Source organism: Leucopleurus acutus (genome assembly GCF_964270905.1).
Source record: "Leucopleurus acutus genome assembly, chromosome: 9".
NCBI classification, from domain to species: Eukaryota; Metazoa; Chordata; class Mammalia; order Artiodactyla; family Delphinidae; genus Leucopleurus; species Leucopleurus acutus.
In genome coordinates, this window is record NC_139144.1 from 7080567 (window position 1) to 7095869 (window position 15303).

A 15303-nucleotide genomic window follows, 5' to 3' on the forward strand; every position below is an offset into this window, starting at 1 on the left:
AATACACTTTCTTTGCTGCCTATCAACAAATCAATTAGAAAGATGTGACTTTTGAAGAATTCTTTTTAAAGTCAACCTAAGTGTCGACAATTGTATTAAGTGATACAATTGTAAATTGAATAAAAGAGCTTTCTAAAGTTTGGTTACATACCATATTGTATTTGTTACATATTACCATTTTCTGTTGGAAAAAGATAAACTATGTGGTGACAGAAGCCCCATATACTTTCAGCTTTAGAAAAAAGGCGGGGCTCGTGCCCGGGAGTCCATGTGGGTGCCGGTGCGGCACGGAGCAGCGCCGTGTCGCCATGGCGGAGCTGCAGCAGCTCCGGGTGCAAGCGGCGGTGGACTCTATGGTGAAGAGTCTGGAGAGAGAACATCCGGAAGATGCAAGGCCTCATGTTCCAGTGCAGCGCCGGCTGTTGTGAGGACAGCCAGGCATCCATGCATCAAGTGCACCAGTGCATTGAGCGCCGCCATGAACCTCTGGCTCAAGCCCAGGTCCTGGTGACCAGCGAGTTGGAGAAGTTCCAGGACCGCCTGGCCCGGTGCACTATGCACTGCAACGACAAAGCCAAAGATTCAATTGATGCAGGGAGTAAAGAGTTTCAGGTGAAGCGGCAGCTGGAGAGTTGTGTGACCACGTGTGTGGATGACCACATGAACCTCATCCCAACCGTGACCAAGAAGATGAAGGAGTCTCTCTCATCCATTGGGAAATAGATGTCTGCTATTGGCCATCGGGGCTGAAGGCAGGAGTCTATTTAAAAAGAGAAATGGGGATTTGGGTTTTCTAAGGAAAGTTTATGAATGAGGAAATTAAGGATGGCAGCAAGTTTAAGGCCTATATCACTTGCCTCTGGACACTGGTTCCTTTGTGTTTGAAACCTAGAAAGTGAAAAACCCTGGTGCTAAAATTGGGGTCAGAGATGGCACAGGAGAGTTTTTGTGATCCTGAATTTCACGTGGCAAGTGCTTATCCTGGCAACAGGGAGTCTCCCTTGTACCAAACCAGAGCCCTCCAAGGTACCAGATTCTCTTAGTACACAGATACCAACAGGCTGGCAGGTTCATCTGACCTGCTTATGAACTGGTGGAGTGTGAGGAGAGGTGTTTCTGTTTGTTGCCAACCTCCTGTTTACCAGAAGGATCACTACAATGTTTCCCACAAAGTGGAAATAAAACAAAATCCACGAGGTCACTAATTTAGAAGGGGAAAGGGGGCCTCTGGGGATTTGTTTTGCGTGGTTTTGTTTTATATACAAGGGCATGAAGCTACTTTAAGATGTAGAGTCGGGAGAGGTAGTTTCGATACAAACTTTGAAAAGGTCCTTGCGGATGTTCATTTCTGGCCGTCAGGATGTGGATGCGCATTTCTTAAAATTCTCACACATGACATCCTTCAGCCTAGAGACCCTGCAAAAATATAAGAAGCGCTATCACACTGGCAGGGGAAGCAAACCTCCCCTCTAACTGGCAGCCGTGATGAGCCCTGAGGCTGTCTGCAGCAGAGTCAGCAGAGTGACAAGACAATCTTGCAGTGACACTCACCCTTGAAGGGAAAGGGGATTTTGATTGTGCTATATGCTAGTATTCAAGAATGAACAGTGAAAGAGGAATTGTTAGCTGCTTAATTAAGAGAGCTATCAAGTACTGGCTTTGGAAAAATCTGGTTTTCATAAAACAAAATAGAGTGAAAGCGTAAACCCAGTATTGCTTACTTTGCCCCCTGTGATAACACAGCTCTGTTGAAACAATCCCTTGGCAACACGAAGGTCAAAGGAGAAAAAGTAAGCAACTCAGGGGCAAGCTGTGACTCCTTTAGAGCAAAAAACGGGACAGCCCTCCGTTACCAAATACGACTTTTGCGACATGCGTTGTTCTTGCCCCAGTTCTGGCACCTTATCGTTTTATTAAGGACCTTGTATTTTTACCAACTTATTACTTGAAATGACAATATAGCCTGTCTGCTTGCTGTTTCAAGACTGTGATATATTTTCCTAGTGGTTTGGTTTTAAAAATACATGACTTAATTTTAAAAAAAAAAGAAAAAAGGGAACATTGGAAACAAACTCTGCAAAGAGAAAGACAACAATTAGCTTCAAAAAAAAATGCAGGGAGGAACTAAACAAAGTAACAATAAAGCAGGTGATGTACAAGAATTACTTTGGAATGCCTCAACCATAAGGAAGAATCTTCTGAAGAAATGTCAATCTTTAATTCAACAAATTGCATTCTATAGCCAATTAGAATGTTGTTAAAAGGATCTATGATTTTGCAAAAATTGAGGAAACCTTCAAAAGCAAGACAAATTGATAAGATATTTGATGAATTTTGTTGTGTAATAACGTTTATGAAGATAGAGTCTCTGAAAAAGACAAATTGAAAACATCCTAAAAGCATTTGGGCTGAAATATTTACACATTTCGATAAGAAAAGCAGTTGAATTGCAAATCTTCTCAGTTTGGCAGATTTTTTTCCCTGAGCTCACCAGTTGTCTCAGCATCTGTAGAAAGAGCACTGGTTTTTCCTGTGGTCTATGGAGAAGAGTCAATGAAACTGTCAAAATCTTCAGATTTATTTACCATACATTGTAACTCTGAAGAGGACTGCTGGTACTTTTCTGAAAACAGGTTAAACATATTGGAACATATTTTAAACATTACAAGTGTCAGGGAAATATCTATGAGCTAGTGTTAGAGACACATTTAGCTAAGGAGCCAAACATCAGGTGTGTTCACTGAACAAGTTGTGAAAGTTCAACTGTGCCACCAAAGACAAGTCAAACAATGGTGTAGGTGAAAAGTATAAAACGTGTTAAGTGTATACGTTCGATAGTAAATGTAGATACTCAGTAAGCATCAATCCATGAGACATGCCGACAGGTTTAGATAAGAGTGTGGAGCAGGGGAATGGCAGTAAAACCAAGAGGAGCCATGTCCATGGGACACTGGATGTTTATGAGGCCTTGGGTGTCCTCGAGAGCTTAAGTAGTTCACTCATTGGTGACACCTCTCTGGGCCAGTGTTTTCTATCCAAGAAACAGAGACAAAATCCATACCTGCTCCTCAGGTGAAGCAGAGTCACACGTGGCCAGGCTTAACTCATCCTCCCTTCTTTTCCTCTGTCTGCCGAGCTGTTTCTCATCCCCAATTCTGATTTTTGTAGCTCCTACCATTGTCTGCAAGAGTGACAACGTGTGAGACAACACACCTGTGCTCCAGCATTCAGGAGTGTGAGCCTTCCACCCTGTTGCTTCTCTCAGGACAAGATCTCATGTGAGCCTCCCTGGGATATACCAGGACTCAGGGGCAAGGGAAAGAAGAAAGAAGGAAAAGGAACCCTGAAAAACTGACTGATTCTTCAAAAGAGGCCAATTTTACCAGGACAAGACTAAGATGTAATTTGGAAATGATGAAGGTAACGTCAAGAAAATTAGTAATTTACTCTATCGAGAAGGTATAGGAGCTCATGAGAAAGTTGTGCTACTGAATGTAAGTTCATGTGCCCGACACACAGTGAGGCCAAACACTACTGAAACGTTGGAGTTTGGAGCAGAGAATTTATTGCAGGGTCACGCAAGGAGAATGGGTGGCTCATACCCCCCCAAAACCCTAAACTCTCTAAAGGGTTTCAGCAAAACATTTTTGAAGTCCAGGTAAGGGAGGGGTGTGGTTGATCATTACAAAGTTCTTGGTGTTGGAATCCTTTGTTCTTGCAGCTGTCTAGGTAGGTCAGGACACCATGTCTCTGTAAACTTTATTCTCTGTTCCACAACTTTTTTGGCTCTATGTGAATGGAAACGTGTTGTCCCTTAAAAGTCAGAGCCTTGAGAATGGGCTATCCTGTGTATTTCAGGCTATAGGCAACATTCTTAACTGGAAGCAAAAGCAATAGAATACAAACGTTAAGGTAAAAGAAACAGAACCAATATGGAATCAGATTTGTTCTTCCCTCTTACAGTTGAACTTAGTTGCAAAATCATATTCTATATTTCTGCACATTGATGTTCTGAGAGTGAATTCAAACCTTATTCTGCATGCATGTAAATCAAAATTATTAAGGCATTTTCATGGTGGCAGGATTTTGGTTAACTTTTATTTAGTATTTGATACATTTACTGTATACAATTTATCTACAATGTACATTTATGAAATTTGGAGTTATCAAAGTAAATGCTACTTTTAAAAATAAAAGTTCACTAAAAACCTTGATCCAGTGTGGTATATCAAGCCCATTGGAAAGAGCATACATGGTCCTTTTTACAGGAACTTGAGAGATTTCCTGAGTCAAAATCATCAAGTCATGATTTGATCCATCTGGGTGACTCTTTCTGTCTTTGCCTCCTGTGTCCTAGCTTCTGTATGTTTTGTTTGTTGTTTCTGCTTGGTGACCTATTTGATTGAAAGTCCTTTAGAAAAGGTCTGATTGAAAGTCTCAGTAACATACAGGACTTGGATAGCAGATGACAGAGTCAGCAACCAAATATATAATGATGAGCTGGAATCAACATCAGGCAAGGGAAGAGAGCCAGGGTGTGGCCGAGGTCCAGACTGAATGTGCCTCCTGGATGCTCTGGTGGACACTTAAAAGCTGGTCCAAAGTTTGTTTGGTTTTCTCCTAGGTTATTCCTGAGAAGTGAGTGTTTTGCCTGTGTATTAGTCGGCACTCCTCTTATAGTTATGCTTCTTAAGCTACAATGGCACCCATCCCCACTTCATTCTGTGTAATCAAGTGGGAAATCACAGCCCAACAATTTGTCAGTGGCTTTTGTGCCTTTTGTGTTTGTATCTTAACATTTGCTGGATCCAGGTGAATAGATGATTTTGGTCCTTTCAAAAGAAATAACAATGTCAACTTCACACTTGTTTTATGATGGAAAATCTTTGCCATCATAGTTTTCACATGAAAGATATATTTGTCACTTCCCAAATGTCAAGTCTGATAGAATGGGGATATAAATGATATATTTCTTTGTAGCCATCAACCCTCTAAGGTTATGATATGATGTGACATACCTATTTGTCATGATAAAGTAAACACTTTTACTGATGTCCTGAATTTTTGATGTTTTCAAATACTGAATATAGTCTGAGTTTTTCCTGGGTTCTACAAATTTTGCAGCATGTATCATTTCAGGACTCATGTACAGTTAATTAAATAGCTATTAGTAATATACCTGCATTAAATATTTCATTAGAGAAGCAAGATTTATCAAATCTTTATACTTTAAATAAAAATAATCTTTCAAAACCAATGAAAAGAAAGAGATGTAATCTAATTGAGAGAACCCAAAATGGTAGCTGTAGCTTCTTTTTAAAAAGATAGCTAGTAAAAAACTTTTGTTTCTGTATAATAAATCAACTGCATATAAAACATGGTTCCATTTCTTTAAATAAACAAAAGCATTAATTAGTTGAACATTAAATGCTCATAAAATTAAAATAGGAAATATTCAAATATTATGACTGTATCAGTGGATTGTCATGAAATGAATATTTGAAAGAAATTCAATGCATGACAACCTTTGTTTATTTTTCCTATGTTTTCTATCCACATTTTACTCTACTCTTTAAAAAATAAAGACATTATCATTAGTCACCACTGGATCACTTCCTACTTTTCAATTGTTGCTAAAGATAAGAACTTTATTTTCATGATATAAAAAAGTCATATCAGGAGGATGAGAATATTCATACTTTAGCTTTCTCTTTATCTATGGCACTTGAATTTAAAACTGTTTCTGCAAATTGTCCCACATACACACTGGTTAATAAGCAGATATTCCTTTTGGACATCATTTTTACTAGAATTTTAAATAAAGCTTTACTTAAAACATATAAAAATGGAATCATGTTTTATCTGTTGGCCCCTGTGGCTTAACACCACTGCTAAAAACGGCCACATTTCCTGCCCAACATATAGTACCTGATGACAAGCTCATGGAATCTCTTCTGCAGAAAAACTCTGCAAAGTTGGGAATGTAAACTGGTACATCTACTACGGTAAATAGTATGCAGGTTATTAAAAATATTAAAAATAGATGTACCATATAATCCAGCCATCCTACTTCTGGGTATATAGTCAAAGAAATTGAAATCAGGAGCTTGAAGGCAGATCAGGTTCATTGCAGCATTATTCATAATAACCAATATATGGAAACAATCTAAGTGTCCACCTATGGATGAATGGACAAAGTAAATGTAGAATATACGTACAGCAGAATATTATACAACCTTAAAAAAGAAGGAAATTCTTCCATTTGTGGCAACATGGACAAACTTGGAGGACAGTGTGCTGAATGAAATACGTCCCACACAGAAGGACAAGTACTACATGATTCCACTTACATGAGGAGTCTAAAATAGTCAAACTCTAAAAAGGCAGAGAGTAGAATGGTGGTTTCTGGGGGCTGGGAGGGGAGAATGGGGATTAATTAGCCAAATCTTGCAAAATTTCAATTATATAAGATTAATAAATCCTAGAGATCTACTGTGCAGCATGGAGATTGTAGTTAACAATATCGTATTGTTTACTTAAAATTTTCCTGGAAGGGTAGATTTTATGTTAAATATTCTTATTATAAAAAATAATAATATATAAGGAAGGAAGGAGGAAATTTTTGGAGGTGTTGGGTATGTTTATGACATAGAATGTGGTGATATTTCTACATGTGAATACTTATCTCAAAACTCATTAAGCTGTGTACATTAGATAAGTACAGCCTAACTCAATAAAGTGTTTTAAAAAACAATCTGCAATGTACCCTCTTTATACAACTGAATTTACACAAAGGTGTGAATAACTTTTGAAATCTAGTGAATCTTCTTTCTTAGGATGTAACCTGAGAGCCCTATTTTCATATCAGTGGAAAGTCCTTCAGTATGATCCACTCTTTTGTTGGGAGAGTATGTCATTAGCAAAGGCTTTTAGAGGGGGAATTTTGTCTTAAACCAAAATTGGCCTGAGAATCATATATGCATATATATAACATACAAAATATAATAAATATATTTTCTATATAAATGAAGTTAAACACAAATAAGTTATACTGTTTCATTCAAAAATATGAATATTTGAAATGCTGCCTTGTTGCAACATTGTGTCTGTTCCTTCTGCAATCTCTTATTATTCACGCTGTGAGTGGTGTTTAGTCATGAGACTGAGGTTGTGAAAAGAAACTGCTTTCTTTGAGGCCTGCTCAGTTAGGTGAACTTTTATACTAAGTCTGCTTTTCCTTTCTATGTTCCACCTCGTAAGGTTTCTTGTTTGGAGGTAAATTCAGTTCTGGTCACTGGTGTGTCCTGGCACAGAGGGGACCCTCAGTCCCTCAGTAAACACCTATGAATGAATAAAAGAGCCCTTGATTAGTGGCAAAAACAACATTAACCAATGACTAGATTTTTTTGTTTGTTTGTTTTGGGGTTTTTTGGGGGGAGATAGAAAGGAGGGTCAAAGTGTCCCTCTTGCATAGGCTGTTTCTTTTTTTTTAATTTAATTTAATTTATTTTTTTATACAGCAGGTTCTCATGTCATCTATTTTATACACATCACTGTACACATGCCAACCCCAATCTCCCAATTCATCACACCACCACCCCTACCCACCACTGCTTTCCTCCTTTGGTGTCCATACATTTGTTCTCTACATCAATGTCTCAATTTCTGCCCTGCAAACTGGTTCATCTGTACCATTTTTCTAGGTTCCACATACATGCATTAATATGCGATATTTGTTTTTCTCTTTCTGACTTACTTCACTCAGTATGACAGTCTCTAGATGCATCCATGTCTCTACTCAATTTCGTTCCTTTTTATGGTTGAACAATATTCCATTGTATATATGTACCACATCTTCTTTATCCATTTGTCTGTCAATGGGCATTTAGGTTGCTTCCATGACCTGGCTATTGTAAATAGTGCTGCAGTGAATATTGGGGTGCATGTGTCTTCTTGAATTACAGTTTTCTCTAGGTATATGGCCAGTAGTGGGATTGCTGGGTCATATGGTAATGCTATTTTTAGTTTTTTAAGGAATCGTCATACTGTTCTTGATAGTGGCTGTATCAATTTACATTCCCACCAACAGTGCAAGAGGGTTCCCTTTCCTCCACACCCTCTCCAGCATTTATTGCTTGTAGATTTTCTGATGATGCCCATTCTAACTGGTGTGAGGTGATACCTCATTGTAGTTTTGATTTGCATTTCTCTAATAATTAGTGATGTTGAGGAGCTTTTCATTTGCTTCTTTGCCATCTGTATGTCCTTTTTGGAGAAATGTCTATTTAGGTCTTCTGCTCATTTTTTTTATTGGGTTGTTTGTTTTTTTTAATATTGAGCTGCATATAATACTTTGGAAATTAATCCTTTGTCTGTTGATTAATTTGCAAATATGTTTTCCCATTCTTAGGGCTGTATTTTCATCTTATTTGTAGTTATCTTTATTTACAAAAGCTTTTACGTTTCATTAGGTCCCATTTGTTTATTTTTGTTTTTATTTCCTTTAGGAGGTGGATCAAAAAAGATCTTGCTGTGATTTATGTCAAAGAGTGTTCTTCCTATGATTTCCTCTAAGAGTTTAATAGTGTCCAGTCTTACAGTTAGGTCTCTAATCCATTTGAGTTTATTTTTGTGTATGGAGTTAGGGAGTGTTCTAATTTCATTCTTTTACATGTAGCTGTCCAGTTTTCCCAGAACCACTTATTTTTTTTAACATATTTATTGGAGTATAATTGCTTTACAATGGTGTGTTAATTTCTGCTTTATAACAAAGTGAATCAGTTATACATATACATATGCTCCCATATCTCTTCCCTCTTGTGTCTCCCTCCCTCCCACCCTCCCTATCCCACCCCTCCAGGTGGTCACAAAGCACCGAGCTGATCTCCCTGTGCTATGCAGCTGCTTCCCACTAGCTATCTACCTTACGGTGAAGAGACTGCCTTTCCTCCATTGTATATCCTTGCCTCCTTTGTCATAGATTAATTGACCATAGGTGTGTGGGTTTATCTCTGGGCTTTCTATCCTGTTCCATTGATCTATATTTCTGGTTTTGTGTCAGTACATATTGTCTTGACTACTGTAGCTTTGTAGTGTAGTCTGAGGTCAGGGAGTCTGATTCCTCCAGCTCTATTTTTTTCTCTCAAGACCACTTTGGCTATTCAGGGTCTTTTGTGTCTCCATACAGATTTTAAGATTTTTCGTTCTAGTTCTGTAAAAAATGCCATCGGTAATTTGATAGAGATTCCATTGAATCTGTAGATTGTTTCGGATAGTATAGTCATTTTCACAATATTTATTCTTCCAATCCAAGAACATGGTATATCTCTCCATCTGTTTGTATCATCTTTAATTTCTTTCATCAGTGTCTTCTAGTTTTCTGCAAACAGGTCTTTTGTCTCCCTAGGTAGGTTTATTCCTAGGTATTTTATTCTTATTGTTGCAATGGTAAACGGGAGTGTTTCCTTAATTTTCTTTCAGATTTTTCATCATTAGTGTATAGTAATGCAAGAGATATCTGTGCACTAATTTTGTATCCTGCAAATTTACCAGATTCATTGATTAGCTCTAGTAGCTTTCTGGTGGCATCTTTAGGATTCTCTATGTGCAGTACCATATTATCTGCAAACAGTGACAGTTTTACTTCTTTTTCTCCAATTTTTATTCCTTTTATTTCTTTTTCTTCTCTGATTGCCATGGCTAGGACTTCCAAAACTACGTTGAATAATAGTGGTGAGAGTGGACATCCTTGTCTTGTTCCTGATCTTAGAGGAAACGCTTTCAGTTTTTCACCATTGAGAATGATGCTTGCTGTGGGTTTGTCATATATGGCCTTTATTATGTTGAGGTAGGTTCCCTCTGTGCCCACTTTCTGGGTTTTTTTTTTATCATAAATCGGTGTTGAATTTTTTCAAAAGCTTTTCCTGCATCTATTGAGATGATAATATGGTTTTTATTCTTCAATTTGTTAATAGGGTGTATCACATTGATTGATTTGCATATATTGAAGAATCCTTGCATCCCTGGGATAAATCCCACTTGATTATGGTGTATGATCCTTTCAATGTGTTGTTGGATTCTGTGTCCTAGTATCTTGTTGAGGACATTTGCATCTATATTCATCAGTGATATTGGTCTGTAATTTTCTTTCTTTGTAATATTTTTTTCTGTTTTTGTTATCAGGGTGATTGTGGCCTCATAGAATGAGTTTGGGGGTGTTGCTTCCTCTGCAATTTTTTGGAAGAGTTTGAGAAGGATGGGTGTTAACTGTTCTCTAGATGTTTGATAGAATTCACCTGTGAAGCAATCTGGTCCTGGACTTTTGTTGTTGGAAAAATTTTAATCACAGTTTCAATTTCATTACTTGTGATTGGTCTGATCATATTTTCTTTTTCTTCCTGGTTCAGTCTTGGAAGGTTATACCTTTCTAAGTATTTGTCCATTTCTTCCAGGTTGTCCATTTTATTGTCATAGACTTGCTTTTAGTAGTCTCTTAGGATGCTTTGCATTTCTGCAGTGTCTGTTGTAACTTCTCTAACTTTATTGATTTGAGTCCTCTCCTTCTTTTTCTTGATGAGTCCGGCTAACTGTTTATCAATTTTGTTTATCTTCCTAAAGAACCAGCTTTTAGTTTTATTGATCTCTGCTATTGTTTTCTTTGTTTCTATTTCATTTATTTCTGCTCGGATCTTTATGATTTCTTTCCTTCTGCTAACTTTGGGTTTTCTTTGTTCTTCTTTCTCTAGTTCCTTTAGATGTAATGTTTGATTGTTTATTTGAGATGTTTCTTGTTTCTTGAGGTAGTTTGTATAGCTATATACTTCCCTCTTAGAACTGCTTTTGCTGCATCCCATAGGTTTTGGATCATCGTGTTTTCATTATCATTTGTCTGTAGGTATTTTTTGATTTTCTCTTTGATTTCTTCAGTGATCTCTTGGTTATTTAGTAATGTATTGTTTAGCCTCCATGTGTTTGTGTTTTTTACATTTTTTCCCCTCTAATTGATATCTAATCTCATAACATTGTTGTCAGAAAGATGCTTGATATGATTTCAATTTTCTTAAATTTACTGAGGCTTGATTTGTGACCCAAGATGTGATCTATCCTGGCGAATGTTCTGTGCACACTTGCGAAGAAAGTGTAATCTGCTGTTTTTGGATGGAATGTCCTATAAATATCAATTAAATATATCCGTTCTATTGTGTCATTTAAAGCTTGTGTTTCCTTATTAATTTTCTGTTTGGATAATCTGTCCATTGGTGTAATTGAGGTGTTAAAGTCCCCCACTATTATTGTGTTACTGTCTATTTACTCTTTTATAGCTGTTAGCAGTTGCCTTATGTATTGAGGTGCTGCTATGTTGGGTGCATATATATTTATAATTGTTATATCTTCTTTTTGGATGGATCCCTTGATCATTATGTAGTGTCCTTCCTTGTCTCTTGTAACATTCTTTATTTTAAAGTCTATTTTGTCGGATATGAGTATTGCTACTCCAGCTTTCTTTTGATTTCCATTTTCATGGAATATCTTTTTCCATTCCCTCACTTTCAGTCTGAATGTGTCCCTAGGTCTAAAGTGGGTCTCTTGAAGACAGCATATATATGTGTGTTGTTTTGTATCCATTCAGCAAGCCTGTGTCTTTTGGTTGGAGCATTTAAGCCATTCACGTTTCAGGTAATTATCGATATATATGTTCCTATTACTGTTTTCTTAATTGTTTTGGGTTTGTTTTTGTAAGTCCTTTTCTCCTCTTGTGTTTCTGACTTAGAGAAGTTCCTTTAACATTTGTTGTAGAGCTGGTTTGGTGGTGCTGAATTCTCTTAGCTTTTGCTTGTCTGTAAAGCTTTTGATTTCTCCATCAAATCTGAATGAGATCCTTGCCGGTTAGTGTAATCTTGGTTGTAGGTTCTTCCCTTTCATCACTTTAAGTATATCATGCCACTCCCTTCTGGCCTGTAGAGTTTCTGCTGAGAAATCAGCTTTTAACCTTGTGGGAGTTCCTTTGTATGTTATTTGTCACTTTTCCCTTGTTGCTTTAAATAATTTTTCTTTGTCTTTAATTTTTGCCAATTTTATTACTATGTGTCTTGGTGTGTTCTCCTTGGGTTTATCCTGTATGGGACTCTCTGCACTTCCTGGACTTGGGTGACTATTTCCTTTCTCATGTCAGGGAATTTTTGACTATAATCTCTTCAAATATTTTCTTGGGTCCTTTTTCTCTCTCTTCTCCTTCTGGGACCCCTATAATGTGAATGTTGATGTATTTAATGTTGTCCCAGAGGTCTCTTAGGCTGTCTTCATTTCTTTTCATTTTTTTAATTTATTCTGTTCTGCAGCAGTGAATTCTACCATTCTGTCTTCCAGGTCACTTATCCATTCTTCTGCCTCAGTTATTCTGCTATTGATTCCTTCTAGTGTAGTTTTCATTTCAATTATTGTGTTGTTCATCTCTGTTTGTTTGTTCTTTTATTTTTCTAGGTCTTTGTTAAACATTTCTTGCATCTTCTCCATCTTTGCCTCCATCTTTTTCTGAAGTCCTGGATTATCTTCTCTATCATTTTTCTTTTTCTGGAAGGTTTCCTATCTCCACTTCATTTAGTTGTTTTTCTGTGGTTTTATCTTGTTCCTTCATCTGGTACATAGCCCTCTGCTTCTCATCTTGTCTATCTTTCTGTGAATGTGGGTTTTGTTCCACAGGCTGCAGGATTGTAGTTCTTCTTGCTTCTGCTGTCTGCCCTCTATGACTAGAATTTTTTTATTATTATTATTGAAGTATAGTTGATTTACTATATTGTGTTAGTTTTAGGTATACAACAAAGTGATTCAGATATATATATATATATATATATGATTATTTTCCATTATATGTTATTAGAAATTATTGAATATAGTTCCCTCTGCTTTAGAATAAATCTTGCTGCTTACCTGTTTTATTTATAGTAGTTTGTATCTCTTAATCTCATACTCCTAATTTATCCCTCTCCCCCATTTCCCCTTTGGTAACCATAAGTTTGTTTTCTATTCTGTGAGTCTGTTTTGTACACAGATTCATTAGTATTATTTTTTTAGATTTCACATATAAGTGATATCGTATAATACTTGTCTTTGTCTGACTTACTTCACTTAGTATGGTAATCTCTAGGTTCATCCATGTTTGTGCAAATGTCATTATTTCATTCTTCTTGTGGCTGAGTAATATTCTATTTTATATATGTACCACATCTTCTTCATCCATTCATCTGTAGATGGGAATTTAGGTTGCTTCCATGTCTTGCCTCTTGTAAATAGTGCTGTTATGAGCATTGAGAGGCATGAATATTTTCAAATTAGAAATTTCTTTTTTCTGGATATATGCTCAGAAATGGGGTTGCTGAATCATATGGTAGTTCTATTTTTAGTTTTTTAAAGAAACCTCCATACTGTTCTCCATAGTGGATGCTCCAATTTACACTCCTACCAACAATATAGGGTGTGTAGTTTTCTCCACACCCTCTCCAGTATTTATCATTTATAGATTTTTTGATGTTGGCCATTTTGACAAGTGTGAGGTGATATCTCATTGTGGATTTGATTAGCATTTCTCTAATAATTAGCAATGTTAAGTATCTTTTCATATGCCTGCTGACCATCTGTATGTCTTCTTTGAAAAAATGTCTATTTAGGTCTTCTGCCCATTTTTTGATTGGGTTTTTTTTTTATTGAGTTGTTTTGCATATTTTGCATATTAAGCCCTTGTTGGTCCCATTTTTGGCAAATATTTTCTCCCACTTCATAGGTTGGCTCTTCATTTTGTTGATGGTTTCATTTGCTGTGCAAAAGCTTTTAAGTTTGACTAGGTTCCATTTGTTTTAGATTTTCTTTTTTTTAAGTTCTGTGTCTTACTTGCTTGGGGCATTTTTATATTAATTGCAAGTACAGACTATTACATTTCCAATAAAATAATAATGGTGTTTTATCACTCATGCACTATCAGTGGTCAGGTATTGTGCCAATTATTTTGTATACAGCATATTATTCAATCATCATCCAAACTCAAGTGATGGGGTTGTTATACCCCATACACAGGTTAGGATGTAAGGTGGCTCAGCAGGGTCACAGAACTCACTCAAGGTTGAAAGCTAGTGAGTGTCAGGATGTGCAGCCAGAATCCAGGCTCCAGCATCAGAGCCTAAACTATGAAATAGCCCTTCTCATTCCTGTTGCTGCACATCCTACAGTGATGACCTTCACAGTCACTGGAGGTGCTCAATGAATGGGTCCTTATAAAGTTTGCTAACTGGGGACATTGTGCTTTTATCTTCTCTACTTCAGGGAAGTTTTAATGTTTGTTGTACCAATTTCTGTTTTTTTCCCCACATGAATGTCTCTTGTGCTGCACTGTAATTGTGCTAGTTTTTCTATGCAGCATTTCACTAGTATTAAGTTGTTCCTGATGTTTCTATTTACAAACTCTGGCCCTTCTGTCAAACTTAAGATTTTAAAGGATTGTAAACTTTAATTATGTCTTCTTAAAGATAGTTTAGATTTACTTTTGCTTTTCCACATTTAAAATCTAATGGTAGAGTAAGTATGAAAACATTTACAATAACTGCCACCTCTGAGCAGAGTAATAAAGAAAGGTGAGATTGAACTCATAGACTGTTTATTCCCAGGGAATCTCTGAGGTTCAGTGACTGTGCAGGATAAGCATAGAACAGAATGAAGATGGTCTCTGAGCAGCTGGACACAGATGCTTTTCACTAGTGGAGGTTAATAATGGATTCATATACTTAAATAGAGTCTCTGGCAAAAGTTTGTCATCCTGGAAGCTTTTGTTATTTACCTATTTGTGAACATTCTCTGGTAACAGCATCTCTGAATTATGATTTCCATAGCAAGTGTGACAGCAGATGTTAGAAAGCATTTTTTGCTTTGAATTTTCATGTGACATATTTATACAGAGTTTATGTACAAATTTCATTCTGAAAATTAGATGGTAATTTCAATTGGGAAATATAATATATTTTTTAAAATTTCATAACACTGTTTAAAGTCATCCATAAATGAATATCTTAGAATGAGTATGATGGCTTTCTCATTTATATGATTATTATTTTACAGTTACTATTTACATTATTATAATACACAGTTGCTCAAACTTCTATTATTATACATAGTTGCTTAAACTTCCTATTCCTCCTTTTTTAATAAAAAGCTGTTTCAGCTCACAGGATTACATTCCTTTCTTCAGGACTGCCATAAAAATTACCCATATATGTATGCATAAAATATTTGGACATATATATATATATATATATATAT

The 15303-nt window shown here is 36.5% G+C and overlaps 1 pseudogene across 1 annotated transcript; it reads left to right on the top strand.

Annotated features, from left to right (window-relative positions):
• The first annotated feature begins 308 nt into the window (after window positions 1-308).
• LOC309966014 (protein FAM136A-like) lies at window positions 309-723 on the top strand (annotated as a pseudogene). Its single transcript has one exon. The product of its transcript is annotated as a protein FAM136A-like (transcript).
• The last annotated feature ends 14580 nt before the right edge of the window (window positions 724-15303 follow it).